We start from the raw sequence: 22072 nt of genomic DNA, 5'->3' as shown, positions 1-22072 counted from the left end.
AGGCTCTAGTACTACCTATGGAATTTGTGGTACCAAGCTTGAGAGTTACCGTTACACATAAGTTAGATCACGAGAAGTCAATGTAGCATAGATTGGAACAATTCTGAAGATAGAGGAGAACAAGGTGGTAACTACCAACACTTCAAGAGTTACACGGTAACGGAGACAAGCTTGGGTAAATAGACATATTAAAAAGAAAAAATTTCAAGAATGAGATTGGGTTGTTGTTTATAACTCTTGACTTTGAAAATTTCATGGCAAACTAAAGCTTCCATATGCAAGCACCTAGCTCGTTCCAACGTGTCTTGCTCCATGATGAGTTGCATCAAGGTTGAATGACTCGGACGGTGAAGTCTCCTTGGAACCAACTTGCTTTGATCATCCAGCCAACCAACTACCTTGATCTCATAAAAAATATTACACTCCTTTAGTCCAAAGACTAGAATGGGCTTGAACACACAAGTAGGACTTTCAAGAAAAGGGATCACCTTGAAATTCACCTTCATGGTGAGCACAGACTTTGCATTGAGGTGTAACTCAACCACTTGGGATCCATTCCCAAAGATCCAATCACCATGATTGGTCCACACAAGAGGCACCCCAGCAGTTGCCTCTGCTTTGCTATGTGAGGGCTCGATCCCCTCAAATTCAGCCAGTTGGGTATAGAGAGTTATCTCCTCATCCCACTAATAGGAGTGGATGGTCACTTGTGTGGAAAATGCCACCCTCTTTCTCCTAAATGCGGACTCGGATCAAGATTCGGGAGTCGACTTGGGAGTCTCATCCTTCACCTTGGGACAAGGAGTTGAGAACTCTAATTTGGATCTTCTTTCTCTTCATAGAGCTCAATTTTTCTCATTTTGTCCTTTCCACTGCTGCAGGGGCAAGAGAGTTACTTTTTTCTCTTGGCATAAGGAGATTGCTAGATCACCTTCATTTGCATGGGGGATGGCCATTTCTTTAGTCTCATGGCTCCGCGATACTTCCGATGCATGACTCTAAAGTCTTGCAACCTGAAGGGTGGCCATTTCTTTAGGCTCCTAGCTTAAGGAGTTCTTCTTTCTTGAGATCTTTGATGGGGACACAAGGTGGGTGGCCTTTTGTTTATTCTCTCGGCACAAGGAGCTTTCTTGGTTTCCATCATTGGTATAGGGGTTGCCCATTTCTTTAGCCTCCCAGTGCAAGGAGTCTTCTCCGGTTTGCTTTCAGAATGTGGCTGTTTGTTTATTCTCCTGGCTCAAAGAGTCTTCATGGGGCTCAAAACAGAATTTGGCCATTCGTTTATCCTCCAGACTGAAGGAGTCTTCTCAGGTGATCGCTTTGGGGTCAACCATTGGTTTACCCTCCTGGATCAAGGAGTCTTGTTCCCCCTCCATGTCATGAGTAAGAGTTATTTTATCGTGAACCTAATAACCACATGCTCGGTCTTGTCGAGAAGGTTGGGGTGGGAGGGTGGCATTGCCAAAGAAGTGGTCACAAGAGCTTGAACCCGGCTCTATGCCATGTTGGGGGTTACCTCCGTGCAGGCTAGAACTCGATACCAAGTGTGAGGAACCCGCCATGGATCCATTTGGGGATAGGGGAGACACACCTCTTGAAGCCCGCCTCATGGGGTATTACCCACTACTTGGCATGCCCACAAGTTTGTGGAAGCGTCACACGACACGACATGAGGATGCAACAAGTGAAAGGGGCTTAAAAATGGAGGGCCCCTCTTGAGGGCCTGAAGTTATATTGTACAATGGCACGAAGGCATGAAAGCTTTTTATAAGGTGCCAAAGGCACGAGGGACATGTTTCATGGGCACTAGTTGGCGCTATCAACATGCATTCCAACACGACTTGACACCATGGGTGAGAGAAGGGCTTGAGGGGCTCACATCCCTTATACATATAGTCATATTATTTATAAATAACATATTTAATAGATATTATTATATTTTTTGAAATAAAATATATAAGAGAGCCTAAAACAGTATGTATGAGTCGTAAATAATAATAAATATGTGTTTTATAGCACTTGGCTTAAAACCATCATTTTCTCTTACAAAGAGCCTAATTTTGCGATTCTACTCATGCAGCCTCGTCAACCAAACTTGTTCCAACACATTTGAATACCCATATATCTATATTCTGAGTTCATGGGAGAAAGTTATAGTGAAAACAAGTTGCACACTACTTCAAGATAGTTCAAACTACATAGATATAGGGAGTTCTTATTTCTTACTTCTTTTCTTTTTAAGTTATCTATGATTATTTTCTCTTATGTTATTGATTTTGGTTATAAAAATTGAGATCAAAATTAGGATTAAGAGTTATGCACACATATCTAACTTGGAATATCATACACATTGGAATTGGCTTTTCTTGGGAAATACATTGCTTTGAGAAGACATTCAATTTTTGAATTCATATAGAAGATAGTTGATTGGGACAATTATTATTAGGTGGCTGTAAGCTTTGAAGGACTACACACAAGTTTTGGTTGACGAGTATTGATAGTCAATGAAAAAGTCCACGACTTTAAAACTGGAATGTCGTGTTCACTCGACAGCATATACACATAGGTCACCAGCTTTACAGGCCAGCTCAGCAAGACTATGTACTTGCCTCCATCAGTAGGCCTAGGGTCCCCTCGCTTCTCCCATCAGCTAATCATATGCCAAATGTTCTTAGACTATAGTACCAGAATGTGCATGCTTCATTTGATTAGAGAAGAAAACATCTGATTATTTCTTTGTTCCATCAGCCTTTCATTCAAATGTAATACCCCAATCAGTTTGTAATCAGTGCCTCCTATAGCTGCTCCCTGTATCCAAGAATTTAAGATTGTGATTATGATTTTGAATGAGGTTGAGAGTGAAATTGGGATTACTTATCATGTAGAAGATATAAACTCAAGGGTTATGGGACAATTCGAGCTCCATATTGGAGTGCATGTTGTGATGTTCAATTGTTCCTACTCTATAGACTTGATCATATATTATATCGATTTCTCTTCTTCTCTATTTCCTCCATATGTATCTTTATTTAGCTCGATTGGCTATTGGATTTATCATCGTTATGAAGGAGTATGTTATACGTCATTGCTATCTTTGTGCAATCCAAGTAGCATGATAACTTGGATAGGTGGCGATTGCAAGAAATATATCTATATCAAAATGTGTATTGCTTGAGACTAGCAAACACAAGAAAATTAAAAAAAGCTAAGGGGGGTATTTGGACACCCAAATATAGCTTGGAAAGCTCTTTACACATAATCTAATGCTAGATATCAAAAAGCTTGAGAGATTAGAGTTATATATGTTATACATACACTCACATATATACATATACACACATAGATAGAGAGAAAGGATGGTTGTCTTCTCATCATAAAAGTAATTAATGATTCTTAAGGTCATATTTGGGCTAGGGTGGCAACATAGGTCTAATCGAGTTTGAATACACTTAAGAAATATAGAAATTTCCAGTATTTAAACCCAACACAAATAGTTTTATATTGAAGATACATTACTTGATTATGTGAAATAATAAAAATAACTCAGAATATAAACAAAATTTAAAATAGTGTGCTCATTAAACATTGCTCTTTGTTGCTATTCTTAGAATACATCATTCTATCAGAGTATATTACAATACATTGTAATGAATACATCCTACTTAATCTTCAAATAAAAACAGAGAGAACTCATGACTCTTAACTCTTTCAAATGTGCCTCTTGACTCCTCGGCATTTGGTTCACCACTTGTTGTCTAGTGCCCAACACATGGTATGCATCCGTGGACTTCAACCCACTACCAAAGTTAGTCGTTGATGTTACCTTAATCATTTGGAGTAGGCCAATCCTAACCTATTGGATAAGTGAAAGGAACAATAATATGTAGACTTGGAGGAAATACTAGAGCAGGACTTGAACCTGGAATCAAAGTTGTAGGATATAGAGAAGGATGAGGCCAGTGATGTACCCTTTACAAACCAACATGTTACCAAGGTAAGGGTGGCAATGGATGATAGTTCAAGTGATGTTTTTGCAACCACTTGTCAATGTGGTTCCAAAGTAGAGGCTATGAAACATCAAAGAACAACTTAGTTGCCAAAATTTCAAGGTATTGAGTAGCTTGTTGAACCTCCCGTTGTAAGTCATCCCATTGCGTCAGGGTCCACCTATAAGAAATCATCCATATAACACGTGTTCAAAGGATATTAAGAAAGAGCCTTTCTTTACATGCTATAAGGCCTTAAAATGACCCCTTTTACTTTGCTAAAGTTACGGATTTTTTTCAAATTGTAATTTAAAAGACCCTTTTGTAAATATAATCCTATAAATTTTACTAAAGATAGTTCTATTTATTTTGCTCTCACATAGTATCTTGCATGTTCTATAAGGTGGACTCCCTGGGTTCCATTTGATGCAAGCTTGGGGCGGGGGGACTCACTCATAAATATATGTATATATAGCGTGAGCTCAAAATAAGGAGTTTTTAAAACACCATTTTTATACATTTTTTACACACAAAAATGTATCATATAAAGGGGTTACTTACAGATTGAATAGAAAAGGAAAAATTTTTAATTCAAGAAAAATTCAGAGATTAGGATATTTATAAATAATGCACGTTATATAGAGGATATATATATAGTGAACCCCCAAGGATGCAAGCCACCACCAAATGCTATTCAAGATGATCCATCTCTGAATTTGGTGGATCTGTTTATCATCTAAAGGGTAAATGTCCATTAACCAATTGGATGACAACATCTTTGCAGTAGTATGTTGACCTTGTAGCTGCATTAGTTGAGAGTTCTTCTTGATATCTGAAGGAGGATCGTGGAGTTAGCACACTTGGTGACTCCTACTGTGTTTGGGCTCAAAGAGCCACTACTGCTTTACACATAGCTCATCCTATTGACATGGTCGCTACTACTTTATAACTCACTAATCCGATTGGGCTAGAGTAGAAGCTTTGTTAGACTCCTCACCCCATCGAGCGTTTGTACCTTCTAGTGATCAAACCTAGTCAATATAACTAAGTTGTTGGAGACTTTCTTAGCCACAATTCCTCGAGCAAATAGTTCACCTAAAATTTGGTACTATCCAAGAAGTGAAGGACGTCAGCTTCCATAATTCAAACACATTTATGTAGCTTCACATTTTGCCACTTCAAGGCACTACAATGTTCCATGAGTAGCTCTACTTACAAGCCAATTGAATTGCCACTTGCAAGTTAATCAAATAAATCCAACAAGAGACTTCAAGCTTGCTCATCCTCATCATGATTTAGTGCTACACTTGCTCATCCTCATCATTATTCAGTGCTAGAAGCTCCTCCAATATTGTTATTTTACCTTTTTTTGTAGCAATTCTTGGAGTAACCTGGGCAGAAGTCACATCCATTAGATAAATGCAAATGCAAATAGTATCAGAATAGATTCAAGAACTTGAGCCACAAAGCCAATGTAAGGAGTTGTACCTAGTGTTGAGGTCGAAGATGTGGCACTCATAGAAACAAGAATGGGGAGTAAAGGACCAGTGAGACATAGCTGCCCAAGACTAGGTACTAGTATTGTGCATCTACATTAATGACATCATCATTATCAAGGATGAGAGTACAAAATATGGATCACAAAGAGTAGAGAAGATGGATGCACTATCTCATCCCAATCCCCCTTTTTCTATTTCTAACGTCACTATAAGAGGGCCTCTAGAACATTAGGTTTGATGGGCATTGAGTAATTTTCTACTTCAACATTGGCTATTTGGGTGTGCAAGATGATGGTCTCCATTTTTGCATGTGCCAACTGCTCTTGAATAGCATAGTAAGATCCAATTAAGAAGCTTGATATGCAACTAGCTGATACTGTCATTGCTCTTGAGCATCCTCCTACTAACAAAAAACTTGTTTCCAAAATGTAGCATTCTCCTCCTACACCATTGCTACATCCACTCATAACACCTCCAACTCCTACCAAGATCGTAACACAATAACCATGCTTAACAACAAGGTACGCAAGAGAATGTTGGATCTTGAATCACATCTGATTGGAACTCCTTAGAAAAGGTCACAAAAGGATTGGCACTAAGGAGGGAGCTAAGTTAGGTCAGCATCTCAACAGTAGGATGTTTGAAGCTATATATAGCTCACCCTATCTAGACTAGGTCTCACCTATATATATGTAGCATATTGTGATCTATATGATATAGTCTTTGGGAGTGTATATGCTCTCTCTCTCTCTCTCTCTCTCTCTCTCTCTCTCTCTCTCTCTCTCTCTCTCTCTCTCTCTCTCTCTCTCTCTCTCTCTCTCTCTCTCTCTCTCTCTCTCTCTCTCTCTCTCTCTCTCTCTCTCTCTATACATATGTTCTCTCTCTCTATATTTCAACATGGTATCAAAGCTATCATGATCGTCGACTACAACCAATTCCTTGAAGAAGACAATCAAGAAGTATAGCTATATGTAGTATCTATATATTCTTGATTCATGTTCTTTCTATGTTAAATTTAATGTACTATGTATATTATGAGTATCTTATGTTATGAAATTTAAGCATAGAAGAAGTCCACCAAATTATCATTTAGAGTGCATATATATGTTGAATTGTAGATATGCCTTGCTTGGACACCCTAAAAGTTTCTATTTGAGAAACTCTTAAGGAAACACCTTTCTCAAGAAAACCAGTTTTCATGATGTCCTAGGACTCACAAGCTTTCTTTCTATGAAATCCCTGCTCAATTTTGAGTTTTGTGTCAAAAGTTATGTCTTCAGGTAAACTGGACTTGAAACAGGAAAACAAACATGACAATACCTTTTCATGCAGATTACTCTTGCATTTTTGCAATTCTACCAAAAATCGCTAGATCGTCATCTATTCTTGGCCAAAAAGTAAAGCAATAACCTTTTGGGTGTTGTTCATATTTCTCATCTCATACGTTTTGTCTATTTTGGGTCACTTCGCTCTTGCCCATGTTTTGTCTATCTTGGGTCTCTTTCTTTTGGAGTATACTTTTTGAACTAAACGTCTTTCCTTACAACATAGCTTCTACATACAATTTGTTCTGCTGCACTTTTGTTGTCATTTCGTATATGGTGTGCAAATTTTGTGATCTCATATTGTACATATTCTCTTAGTCAACTACGTCAAATTCTATAACTATCAACACATTTCCTTCTGGACAATACTCCATCCCTCACTTTAAAGGATAAGGATTTCTTAGATGGAACGTAAAGATGCTGCTAATTCTTGAAGGCGATGACTTGCATGATATTATTCTTGGTAATTATGAATGTCTGTCTCAACTAATTGATTAGGTTCATGATAATACCCTTGCAACTAAAGGACCTATCTTTGAAGAATGGCAAACTATTTATAATGCGTGAGTCACACGTGACAAAGCAGCTTGTTGGTATATTCTTTTTTCTCTTCAATAATCTCTTATGCTTGATATATGTAATCTTTCAATCTCACAAGCTATATGGGAGTATTTGATAGTAAATTTTGAGAAGAAATCTATTACAAAAATACTTTATCTTCGTAGTCAGCTCACTAAGTTACAATATAACATCGGAACTTCTATGACAACACATATCAAATCATTCAAGCACATTATCAATCAGGTTGCTGATGTTTGTGATGCTATTCCATGAAAGAAATTGGTAACACATCTTCTTGACACTGTTGAAAGGATCATGCTTATGATAATATTATTACCATATTATCTAATAGAGATGGGATAAATTTTGATCAAGCTTGTATATCTTTGATTGAATACTCACAATGACATGAATAACGACACACAAATCAAGAAATAGTTATGATCTCACAAGAGGACATGGAGTCAAAACAAATCAACTAAGCTTTACTTGTTCTAAGGCATCCCTCTCCATGTATACACGTAGAAGTCATCATGGTGGTAACTTCTCTTGTCTCATGTTTCCTAATAGAAATTGTTCTTATTGCAATAAAAATGTTCTTATTACAAAGAAACAACCACATTTATCCAGAGATTATTGTCCTTGTGACTACTATAAAAAGAGTGATCATCTAACCCATCTATGTTTCAAGAGGCATTTTGGTTTAGATCGTAATAGAGCATATGCTACTATACATGACAGCACTACTTAAGACTCAAATTGTGTACGTTATTTTATCTCTCTGGAAAGGATACTTCATGTTCGTGATGGATCTCTTTTTATTATTGATTTTGGTGCTACAAAAAACATGACATATTAGTCCCAATGGTTATATAATTATCATTCTATTCCTCTCAAGAAATTGGTTTATCTTGCTAATGACACAACCTATCAAGTCAAACGTATAGGTGATTTATATCTCCGTGATCTTTCTTCAACAAGAATTATACATGGACTTTCATATGTCCTAGATCTACAAACAAATATTCTTTTAGTTGCAAGACTTATGGATCTTGGTCTCTTTTTCAATTTTGACCATACCAAGTATCACATTAAGAAAGATGGCCAAACCATAGTTGTTGCTCCTTGAAATGGTAATCTTTTTGAGTTATCTTAAAATGAAGATGTTGGAAATGTTGTTACAGCTCCTGGAGATCTTAACAGTAAAACATGGCATCATCACTTTGTTCACTCTGATTTTTCTAAGCTTGTCGATCTTTATTAACTTGACCTTGTTCAAGGTATGGAATTCAAAGGTCATCCTCATATGGGTATTTGTGCATATTGTGCACTTGGAAAGCATTTTCGCAAACCCTTTTCCATTTCCACCACAACTCATTCTAGAGGTTTGCTTGATCTTATTCACACTGATATTTGTGGACATTTTTCTCCATTGAAATCTCAATATCAATATTTCATGACCTTTTATTGATGACTTCTCAAGATACGCCACTATTTTTCTATTGTGACACAAAATAGAAGCTTTATTATCTTTTAAGCAATATCAAAAAGTTGCAAAACTTTATACTTGTCGTTGCATCAAAAAACTTTGAAATGATAATGGTGGAGAATACATTTCAAATGATTTTGATGATTATTGTAATAATTAGGGTTTTCATTCATGAATATACCATTCACTACTCTTCTCAAAAAAATGGTATTACTGATTATAAAAAGATGACTATCCTCAATGCCATTGGTACACAAATCGGATGATGTATGTATACGTAGCAAGCGCCAAAAGGTCCCCAAGAACAAAGAACTGTACTTAAACTCAACAAGTAAGAAAGAAGATTTGCAAGACATGAGGCAAAAAGAAAAATTGGGTACAATCTCCCCCCATGCTTTGTGTGAGTGCTTCACAAGGCATGTATTTATAAATTTATTCATCTCAAAGCTAAAAAATAGCCCGATTTTACAATTAACATGCTTTAGCTTTTGTGTTTGCTTTTGTCTAAATAAAGAATAAAACGGTTGGGCAGCCCAAAATTCTAGGTTGTGCCCAAATACAATGTCCCATAATGAAATATTTGAACTATGCATCCATGCACATACAAAATAATAAATATTTATCAAGTGCTTCAATAAATAAGCATGCCTAAATAAATATTAGCACTGTGCCTTTAGTTATAAGATGTGCGCCCATCAAAAATGATAATTTCTTCTAGGTAATTTGAATATACGCTATTGCCCAGTGCTTCCCAACACCACCGCCGCCTTCTCTATACATCAACTGAAGCATTCATAATTGTTAGAAAATACTAAAATTAAACTGGCAAAAGTGAATAGTTAGTAGTCATAAAATACAAAATAAATAAACAGGTTGGAAGTCTGTCCTAACCTTAATTTAATATGAGTAAACTCATAAACGTCCATTAATTTAAAAATGTATTTTGCGAAATCATCCACCATGGAATCACCCACGTGCACATTAAATTAACATGGCGCCCAAAAAGGACAGGCGTTCCCGTCAACTTCTTGTACAAGGAATCCACATTGTGTACGAGCCTTGGCAAATAAATATAGTTTTACAAAATCCATTGCAAAACATCACGGAATCCATCGTGGAATATGCCTCCTAGTATCATACCCCCGGGTTGGGATAGCAATTGTCCTCAATTGCTATTAGCTCAAGTGAGCAGTGAGAGGTAAGCACTTAGGTCACAGGGGTGCATCCATTGGGCCTCTTCAACAGGATGATTTTTAAGCTTAACCAAATATCTAGAGTATCTACGGCCAGTTCTAGTGGTCATAAAGTCAATGTCTAGAATAGTTTTAGGTTCAAGGATTTGAGTTTCTTCTTCTAACAAAGGAGGATTTTCATAGATAGGGTGAATAGGTAATTCACATCTAAAAGGTCATAACAAAATGATATGAAAAGTATTGTGGATTTTCCAATGTTGGGGTAGTTCTAATTTAAATGCATTGTCATTGATTTTGTAAATGATCTTGAAAGGTCCATAAAATCTAGGGGCTAACTTAACAACAGGGTGTCTCTCAACACTTTGCAATCTTCTCTTTTCAATATGTAACCAAACATAATCATCAACTTTGAAACTCATAGCTTTTCTTTCCTTGTTAGCTTGGTTAGTGTATGATTTCTGGGCTTTCGCAATCATGTCTTTGACTTTAGCAAAAATAATAGCATGCGTATTGGCAATACTATCAGTAGCTTTAACTTTGTTTGATAATGATGTAATTAATAGGTGTAGGCAATCTATGTCCATAAATGATTTCAAAAGGTGCTTTCTGTGTAGATGTATGTGGTGTATTATTTTATGCAAAATGAAGTAAATACAAGTGTGTATCCCATGTTTGTGGTTTTGAAATTGTGTATGCACGCAAAAGATATAATATTGTACTATTAGTAGCTTCTGTTTGCCCATAATTTCAGGATGAAATGTAGATGAGAAATCAATCTTTGTACCTAAATTAGCAAACAAAGTGGTCCAAAAGCTATTGCAAAATCTAGAATCACGATCTGGAATAATAACTTTTGGTAAACCATGGTTAATGAAAACAATTGAGCAGCTTGAGATGCAGTTAATGTTTTCTTGCACGAAAGGAAATATGCTTGTTTGCTAAATCAATCTACAATAGTCCAAATCATATCATGATTCGCTTGGGTGTTAGGAAAACTAGTTATAAAATCCATTGAAATATGTTCCCATGGTCGTTCAGGAATTTGTAAAGGCATTAACAAACCATATTGCTTACCATGGTGTCGCTTAACTCTTGAACAAATGAAACACTCAGATACAAAGTTAGAAACATCAAATTTCATCTATGGCCAGTAAAAATCTTCAACCAATGGACGCAAATTAGAAACAATACCTCTGTGGCCTTGAGAACAATGAATTTCGTGCAACACAAATGATCTAAATGTAACGGCTACACACAACATTTTCTCATAAAACATAAATCCATCAGAATAAGGCAATGAATCTATTGGAATCCAATTATTTGCAACTAATTTATTCCAATCAACTTGAAAACTGGGGTCTTGGTCATAGGTATCTTTCATAGGAATAAGAGAATCAAAAGATATAACGGAAATATTATGGACACTTGGTCTTCTACTTAAGGCATCGTGTAGGAACAACATTCTCTTTTCCAGGTTGATATTGGATAAGTGGATGAAAACTTTGAATAAAAGAAGATCATTTAATATGACGGCAATCAGAGAATTGTGGCTGACTAAGGAGATGTTTGATAATTTGGTGGTCAGTTTTGATTATGAATTCAGATCCCATTAGATAGTATTTCCATTGATGTAAAGCTTGTACTACAACTAGAAATTCCTTATCATAGGTAGAATACTTGAGTTCAAATGGTTTAAGTTTGCAGCTAAAGTAGGCTATGGGATGTGAATCTTGCATAAGGATAACTCCTATTCCAGATCCGCTAACATCAGAGACTACTAGGAAGAATGGTCTATTAAATTCAGGTAATTGCAAAATAGGGGCATGGGTTAAAGGATATTTCAATAAATCAAAAGACCTCTACTGATTATCAGACCAATGATATACAATTCATTTATTTAACAATTTTGTCAAAGGCAATGCAAGTAATGAAAAATTTCTCACAAATTTTTTGTAATAATCTTGCTCGTAATTTATAATGCATGATGCTATTCGAAGGAAACTAAGTTCTATACATGATCATTCATTCAAATAAGCTAAACTCCTTCATTACAAATAACTCAGACAAATATATCCTATCCCTAACAATTTCTCTTTGCATGATTGACTTAAAACCGAATTAAAGCCAAGAAGAAAAACCTGGTTTTGGGTTGAGATATCCACATGGATACCGGGAGATGACCCTCCCGCAGCTACACCTTGGACTTTCTTAGGCGGCATCGTAGTTCGAATGTGAGGTAGCCTTTTACTCTTTCTACTGGAATTCCACCGTCTCTCTTTCGAGGCAAGGTGTCATTAAAATGGTTGGTCACGAGAAGGAATGATAGGACCTTTAGATTCTTAGACTCTTCAGAGAAGAAAAGATTTACAAAGCCTAAGAAGGTCCTATAGGGTCTATACTTGGAAAAAAGTTTATGGGTGAGTGTGGTTTTGCAACCACAAGAACCCTTCAAGAACTTTGACTTGGGGTAAAAGGTATAGAAGGCACTTATTCTCCTTCCTTGCACTTCCTCGATTCCTTCTCTTCTCCTTCCTTGCTCCTCCTCCTTCACTCCTCTTTTTTCCCTCCCTTTTTACCCTTCTACCTCCCTCTATTCCTTCTCTACTCTACCTCTTTTACTCCTTTCTTACTCTTCTTTATCTTTTCCTCACCCTCTACTTCTTTCACACTACTCCTTTCTCCTTCACTCCTCCCTACTTCCCTTCCTTATCCTCTACTTTCCTTCCCTATCTTTTATCTTTTTTCCACTCTTCCTCCTTCACTCCACTCCTTCTTTTCTTTATCTTTTCCCTACTCTTCCTCTTTTACTCCACTCCTTCTTTTCACTCCCTCTACTTTCCCTCTTTTATTCTTCCTCACGGGCTACTTTTTCCTCACGGGATATCATCCGGGCTCATGATGATGGTTTGGATTTGGGGTCCAGGGGGGAAAAGAAAGAAGTAATGGGGACATGGGGAATTAAGAAAAAAGCTTAGGAGGTTTGTGAAAAAAAAAAAAAGAGTTATGAGGGGGGTGAAAAGGGTTAAAAGGGTTATAAGGGGGGTGAAAGGGTTAAAAGGTTATAAAGTGGGGTGAAAGGATTAAAAGGTTATAAAGGGGGGTGAAAGGGTTAAAAGGTTATAAGGGGGGTGAAAGGGTTAAAAGGTTATAAAGTGGGGTGAAAGGGGGCTTGTTTAGCCCCCTTAGAAGCTTCTAAGGCTTAGGGGCCTGCAGCACGTGGCGAACATGCGCTTGACGACAGCGGCCAACCCTCTCGAAAGCAGGCGGCATTTGGGCTTGGGGTAGAGGTCGCGACGCAACTCCCTCCTCCTTCACTCCACTCAATGGACCTCCCAAAGTTGCCGTCCAATAGCCTCACGAGCTCCTCACGGCAAAATCTGATAATCCCAGCCTTTTTTCCTCCCCCTTTTTGTTTATCCGAGCAGCCCTCCCTCTTTAAATAGGGGAGGGGAGGGAATCCTCCCCCCCTTGCCTGTCAGTCAGCATGGAGAGGGCCCTGAGAAAGCTCCAGCGAGGAGCTTGCTGGCCCCCCCTCCCCTCTATTCCAAATCGATACATGTAGCTTTCGCGGCGTCCGGCACAGCACACACGCCGCCATGAGGGCGGAAATTTTTTTTTCCCTTAAATTTATTTAATATATTACACCCCCCCCCCAGGTTTTTAAGACCCTTAAGCCCCATTTATTCCCCCCCCTCCCCGGTTTTATATTCTTAAGGGCCTTTCACCCCCCTTATTGTATCTTTCAAAAGCCTTATTATTACCCCCGTGTCCTAAAAATCCCCAAGGCCTCCTTCTTATGTATTTCGGAACCTCACCCCCCTCGTGTTTAAAGGATCATAAGCCTATTTTTTTTCCCTATAAAGAGTGGGCTTAGAAGTCCTATTATTACTTTTCCCCCGTGCTTTTTAAAGTCACTTACCCCTTCCTTGAGTCCCCTTTTCAAAATTTTCAAACCCTCAAACCCCCTTTTCCTTGGAACTACACCCCTGTGCTAATCCCTCAAAACCCCTATCCCTTACCTTGGAACCACCCCTATTTCCTCTGTGCTAAAACCTTCCCTAGTCCTTCCCTTGTGGCATATTGAAACCCCTTCCCTCCAAGTTGACTTAAGGTCCTTCGACCTTACTTATAACTTTTACAATTACTCTATTTTCTCGTCCGCACCTTGTGTTTTTCCATCCCTTTTTCGTTCCTCGTTTGAACGAGTCATTAATAGACCATTAAGCCTTTCCATGGCTCCAATGAGTCTTAGTCATAGAAGACTCTGAAACACCCTTTCGAATTTCCCCGACTTCCAAGGAGGGAGCCTTCCAAAAATTACTATCGATGGGCCGTGCAAGGGAGCAACGGTGAACTCCAAAGAAGAATTGTAAAGCTGCTTCCACGACCGAACAACTACAATTGTGATGCCTCCTAAGAAAGTCCAAGGTGCAGTCGCGGAAGGGTCATCTCCCGGTATCCATGTGGATATCTCACCCCAAACCCAGGTTTTTCCTTCTTAATTTTATATCGTTGTAATTCAATCATGCAAGATGAATTGTTAGGGATAGGATATATTTTGTCCTAGTTGTTCACGACGAAGGAATTTAGTTTAATGGAATATGCAAAATAAATAAAGTATAAACGTATTTTTTTTCAAAATAGCATTATGCATTGAAATGAATTATGAGCAAGATTATTTACCCATTAAAGTAGTATACTTCGGTTAAGCCTAAAAGGTATAAAACTGCATCTTGCACTATTAACCCCTATTCTTTTTACAATGAATCATCATGGAAAGTGCAAATCATGAAAGGATTCTTACGATGCTTAAACACTAGGAAGTTATCATTACTAACTGCATAACTTAGCAAGGGAAAAGTTGCTTATTTGGCATGAGTTTTGTTCACAAGGAAAAGGGAAGATTAATTGAATTAACTAACCTCAAATCGATAAAGTTTAGGATTGAAAAATCAATTGACACATAGATAACAAATCATGCGGAGGTGATCTCGATATTACCTTCTAAAGTTAACCAAATTAATATAGACTTAGAAATACCTATGCTGCGAAATATTCATTGGGAATGAATTAAAATCCAAGAAACATTTATACCTTAAACACGTGCCCACATTCCTTGATTATACAATCAGTAAATTGTAAATGTAAAAGGAACTAGGGTTTGTCCCTGAGTTTCTTACAAAAAAATAATAAAGCTAGGAAACCCTAGGTCTAACAACGGCAGCTTAAAGAAACTGAAACAGATTGTTTCGTAACTCCATTCTCACATAGTACGATGCAGGACTTGCGCAGCAAGTATGGAGTCATATGGTCTTTGATTGAATCACAAGGTTAAAAACCAGAAACTGAAGTATCCAATGAACTTTAGGGTTTGACCAAGTTGGGTTAATAGGGTATGCCCTAACCCAGAATATAAGGGAACTTGCCAAGTTGCAAGACACCCCGGATCGAGTGCTCGATGCATTCGAAAGGAAGGAATCATTCCTTAACAGTTTGCCAACAACAAAAACGATCGATGGAAATATTTGTGCTTGCTAGAGATTTTAGAGAATTGTTTGACTTGTTTCATCAATGAATTACAAATTAAATGAATATCCATACTTTAGGTTGAAGGCCTCAAGGGAGAGGCAGCTTCAGTTACCCCTGACTGCCTGCCTGACCCTCACCAAGGGGGTTGTTGACCGTGCCAGGAACGTGGACCGAGCCCGCCGTGAAAGGTCTCTCCGTTGAGCGCTACTTGGAGGCAGGAGGACGCTTGGGTGCCATGGGGGCTCTGGCCGTAAATCCCTCGCCTTCCGGGTCCTACACAAGAGGCTAACATGACTCGAGATTGGATCTCGAGGCCCGCATACTAGTTTTGGGCGAAATCTTGGAATAGTGATCCCTGTGGATTGCTGGATAGCCTTCGGGCGGATTGTGGATAAGCGTACGGGCAGAACTCTTGTATTTCAAAGTTAAATATGATGACCTGTTAATAAATAACTTGTCTGATATTGTTTTTCTATGTCAAGTGATAAGATTACATGAAGGAACCAATGCTTAACAGGTTAATTAAAGAAGCTGGTTGTTACATGTCCAACTAATGTGTTAGATAATTACATAACTAAAACAACCTGAGGAAAGTGCGGAGGATGGGCCATGGGTCCATCCTACGGTTGGGTGGTCCCGGTTGGCCGGAACTTTTCTCAAATCACGAAGAACAACGGGATGATCGTCAAAGGACACGAACAACAAAAGTGTTGACCTAGAGTTATGTCTTAATCCGATTTGCGTTGTTTTAGGGGAACGGAATGGGACTATGCCTTATGGCAGAGAGGTTGAGCTTTGCATCCCTCTCGTTTCCCATTCTCCTTGAACCAAGTGCAGTATGAATCTGCTTCAGACTTGGCATTTCTATGTAAAGTAGTTTGCTTGGGGCCGACGCTAGTTTCTGTTTAGGAAATGACCAATCAGGAAAACCCTAATTCAGGTCGATCCTAAGTGGGAATGGCCGGAATACTTCCGCTACGTGGTAGACGCGGAAAGCCCTAGATCACAAATCCCGTAACATTTCATGGGAGTGCCGGGCGGAGCTTTCTAGACTTCCTTTCCGATGGACTACTAAGACGTGTCCTGGATGATACTAGTGGACACGTTACAACCTTACACTTCCCAACTAATAAGATCAGCAACAATAGATCTTCAACACGGGAGATCATCGGTGGGGGCACCAACCTATGGTAGGTGAATTGGGTAGTCCGCCTCTAACAACCCCCAAGACAAAACCACAAGATAAAGTCCGAGGATCTCACCTCAACAAAACCCACGAGACGGCACCACTGAACGCATGATCCAAAATTTTTGATCGCTCACTCCTCATTGAGACTTCAATCTCAACAACTTAAGCAACTTAAACCTTCAAGCTCAGAATTACCATTTTTAGAGAGAATCTGATGCTGAAACAACCATGGTAGAGACTCTAACAACATGAGCTTTCAGATTCACACAACTCCTATTTTTAAGGGATGGCAACCCCATGCAACAAATTGCTCCACAAAGCGTGAGTGCTTCAAGTAGTACAAAATCAATTGTAGACCCTCTCTATTCTTATTTCCTCAGAGCACACATAAATCCAAACCAAATACACAGGTAATCAAAGCTTTATATTGCAAGTTTTCATGCCCATTCAACTACTACAAGCACTTCATTGTTGTGGACCTTCCATTATTGCATAAAAATAGAGTTTACAGATATAGAAATGGATAATCATGATGAATTTTATGGGAAACTGAGTTGGTGATGTAGATGCTGCTAAATTCACCTATTTGCTTATAGAGCAGAGAAGTTGCCTCAGAAAGCACAGAAATTGGCTCATAGATCATTACATAGAATAGTTCATAACTTTCTAACCAGACCTCAGATCTCCAAGCTTTAAAAATGAAAGTTGTAGCTCTCTTTCCAATCTATAACTCTTTATGACAACTCAGAGTTCAATTCATTGATCTGCTACCTTGAAACAGCTCTGCACAATCCTAAATTTTTGCACTTTACAGAGCAAACACAACTTCTCTATTCCAAAAGCACAATCTTGCATTGATGAAGAATCGGAGGAGCTTCAAACTTGATGAACTCTGATCCATTATTTTCTTGGCTGCAAATCCTTTCAAATTTCCACTAGTTCAAACCCGTGCATTGAACACTTGCTCATAATACATATTTTGTGCCTCATACCTAGTTTCAAATGTAGAGGCCCTTTGCTTCTATTCTTCTCTACTGATGGAAAGCCTCATGCAACAACTAACAAACATCACTCTTATCATGAAGAGGAACAACCCTCTACTGTCTTTCACTCATATCCATATGCCAGAACTGATCTACAAACTCTTTGCCCCACAAAGTTGTAGACGAAAACAATACAAAAGGAAGACTTTTATTACCATCATCTGAAAACTGAGAACTTGCATCAGCCCATTGACTCTAGTAGCCCTACCATCATGCTCCACGGCTCCAATTACTTTAGCTTCACGGTCTCTTTCTTCTAACAATTTGTTCTTCTTCTTCTGAGCTTCAAATTTCTCCCTTCTTCAGTCTGCAAGATTCTTCTCCCTCCCTCCCTCCCTCCCTCCCTCTCTCCCTCCCTCTCTCTCTCTCTCTCTCTCTCTCTCTCTCTCTCTCTCTCTCTCTCTCTCTCTCTCTCTCTCTCTCTCTCTCTCTCTCTCTCTCTCTCTCTCTCTCTCTCTCTCTCTCTCTCTCTCTCTCTCTCTCTCTCTCTCTCTCTCTCTCTCTCTCTCTCTCTCTCTCTCTCTCTCTCTCTCTCTCTCTCTCTCATGCTTGTTGTGTTGTGCCAAACACCTCTTCTCTTTTTAAAAAAAAAACTCCTCACTTTTTTTCTTTTTCCCTTAAATTTTCAAGTTGCCTCGTGCTTCCCCTTAATTGCTAGATGGCAAACATGCCCCTTGCCACATAAAATTCCACTCGCGGACTCAAAAGCAGAAACGAGAATACATTTTCTTCTCTTCTTGCATGAAGTCTTTGTCTCAAAATTGAAATATCACAACCACTTGTCGAACATGCATGGTACCACCTGGGGATTTCCATTTATCAACCCAACTCCCACCTCGTATAAGTGTTAGAAAGACAAAAAAATGATATTTTCATGTGTTACGCCACTTGACTTCATGCAACATCATGTCCCCGGTCACTCATTTTCACTCTCCAACATGGACATAGCTAACCTCTTGACAATGCAATAGTACCCCCTACTATTTCTAGTCGTGAGAAGAATAAGCTTCTATTGGAATCATCCCCCCTATACTATGTTAGGTGGGACTCTATACAAGAAAAGTAAGTATGAAGTCTTACAAAGATGTGTTGCGGGATATGAGATTAGGATAGTACTAAAAGCATGCCATGAGTGTTAGAAATTTTCAAGAATTGCAAAGAAAGAAATGGAAACATGTTGGTAATTTTCTGAAGAGCTTAAAGGAAAATGGTGTGATTGAACATGATGAAGGGATTTCAAGAGTTTTTGAAGTATTTTTGATTGTGAGAAGATCTTATCTAGGCTAGAAGAGGTAAATCTTACTCTTCTTGGGCCAAAGTCAATTTTTGAGTCAATGAAGATTTAATTCTGGGATATATGTGTGGGCCTTGTGGTCAAAGGCATTCTCCAGTAAAGGTCGAAGCCATTCAAAAGATAAAGGAGACTTGTGCTTCCATAACTAAGGTGAGACAATTCTTGGGTGCATGTGTTTTCTATCTTTTTTGGATTTTTCACTTTGCACATGTAGCATATGCACTCTATCAATTGTTGAGGAAAGGTCAAAAGGTTCATTAGCATGAATCACATACAAAGGAAATGAGGGAATTGGAACATTTATTGTTATCTGCACCCACACTAAGGAAAGTAAATTATGAGTAGAAGACCTATCATTGTTATAGTGGATACTAGTCTACTAGGAATTGGGTGGAGTATTGGACAAGATGATGAAGAGGGAAACAAATATGCTATGTGGTTTGCAGCCAAAGTGTTAAGTCCTCGACAACAAAATTATCCATTGATAGGTTAAGAGTGAATTATGGGGGGTGATCATTGCATTGAATTCTGATAAAGAATACTTTATTGGTGCATCAATGGTGGTCAAAACAGATTGTCTACCTTTGCTTGGGATGATCACTAGTTGCTCAACTCCAGATATTGCTATGTTGCGATGGATTGCTTGCATCACTTCCTTGAACCCAGAGTTTTTCCATATTTTAGGTTAAGATAATCCTGTTGTATTGTAGATATGTTATCAAGAGCCATGTATGAGGATGAAGAAGACATGGTTGTCAAAAGAAATGATGTTGGTACAAATTTCTACTCCACTTCTTATGACAATAAGATGATTGTTCTTGTGCATCTTCTCTTGAATCATTTTCAAAAGACATGTATGATGGTGAGTGGCTACTTATTGGCTACTACTTAAGCACATTGACTAAGCAAGAGAGACAAGGAAAATTTTGAGAGAATTCTAAGTAGGCATCCTAGGATTTTACCCCCCTTTTGGAGCCAATGGAACCATCAAATCTGTCATTTGAGCAGTACAGTAGAAGCTAGTATTTGGTGTGAGTTTTAGGATATCACAAGGTGAAACAGGACACAATGACAAGGAGATTCATTGTAAATAAGTTTTCTTAATGAAGGATTGGTTTTGGGATACTTTGAGCCTCTGATCTCTTTTCGCATGTGTGTTGTTTCATCTCTCGTTGGTCTCTACTCTATGTAATCTCTATCATCATCTTTTCTCTCATATAAGAATCTACCTAATCTCTTACTACTATTAATCCTCACTTAAGAAAATCTCTAATATCATATATATCTATCCATCCATTGCTCCTCTTACTCATCCCCACAGCTACGTGCCTTCCTAGCATATGTGTAGATTATCTTGACATTGTTGGTAGAAATCGCAATGTTGGACCCACTAACAAACATCATCATGCATAGTCAACCACCACAAATCAACTTGCTGGACTCTATGAGATGTAAATTTGGTGGCAAAGTGACCACCAACAATTCCTTGATGGGCTTGTCTAGGACTTCACAGGGAGGATGACTCTTTGCAGCACTCTAGATAGAGTGTGGGAGTACAAATTTGTCATGACAATTTCAATTTGAAGACTATCTTCCAAGAGCCAATTGTTTTTATTTGTCCTTGTAGAGATGGGATGGACTATGGTGGTTTTGAAGAAAGTCATCATTTCTTCATACTATGACCACAGATGATTTGGTGGCTCTAGGTTTGGTGCATTCACTTTTGTGACAAATAGTTGGGGCATTTAGAAAGTCATCTTCTACACCAATTGGTGGTTCTCTAGAATGAAGATGGGAAAAGAAATCCATAGAGATATGCTAAATGGATGATTAAGGTGTAATCAATTTCCTATAACATGTGAATCCATCCAAGGCATAAACTAGGGACATTTTGCTACTTGACCAAGTAAACTAGCACTCAATAAACTACTTGAAAAATAAAAGAATGTCCAAGAAAATAATGCTAAAATTTCTTGATAGAGTAGATAATACAAAGACACTCTATTTTTGTTTCTAAATAGTTTCTCTCGGCATTAGATAATCTTCTACTAGCATAGAACACTGGTCAGAACCAACCATTGGCATCTTATTTCATAAGCATATTTTCAATAGCAATATCAAATGCATCTATAAATACAAAAAAGGTGTTTGTCCAATCTATCATGATCACAAACAATAAGAACTTTAGAGAGTAATAGTCAAAGGCATTAGAATGTCAAGTTGGCTTCTTCATTCCATTGGTAAGTAGATTTGGCCACATGCACGAATTTGTTGAGGGGAATAGCTAAATGAGCCAAGACTCGTAGGTGATGGCCATGCCACCCGATTCAACCTAAAAATGAGAGTAACATGGATGGGAATATCACTATTATAACTTCCATGATTGCTGCCATGTTGGTGGGGTTGATAGTAATGCCATTTTGCAAAAGGATGTGATGTAGTAAAATACCACCTTGAATAGCAAAAATGCATTTGAGTGGATTTAAACTTAAACTTACCTCTTGGTATCTTGTCTGACAAAGCCAATGCTTGGCCTTTCCAAAGACACTAAAATCATCCAAAATTACCCTTTGACATGAATTCAATGAGATAAGGCCCAAAAATTTCCTACATGTCTCTTTGAAAGGAGATCAAAGCATTCTTGAGACTAAACCACATCACTATACAAACATATACTCCCCATGTAATGATGAAAGCTATTTTAGCTTAGTCTTTTGGAGCAAGATGCACTTGATTTTATCCACTAAAACTATCAAGAAAGGAGTACATCTCATGGCTAGCTACTTCATTGAGGATGGTATTTAGGTAAGGGATAGGAAAGAGATCCAAGATCCAACTCCTCTTTGAGTTTTTAGTCATGTGAGGGTTCATTCTATAGCATTTCATTTGGACTAGAAAAACATATAGTTTTAGAGGAATCTGATGTTGATAGAAACAAGGATCCAACCCTTTCATGTCTAGATA

Source organism: Lygodium microphyllum, chromosome 28 (assembly GCF_053477565.2).
Source record: "Lygodium microphyllum isolate KBCC chromosome 28, Lygodium_microphyllum_v1.1.10, whole genome shotgun sequence".
NCBI classification, from domain to species: Eukaryota; Viridiplantae; Streptophyta; class Polypodiopsida; order Schizaeales; family Lygodiaceae; genus Lygodium; species Lygodium microphyllum.
Note: the sequence above shows the minus strand (reverse complement) of the source record.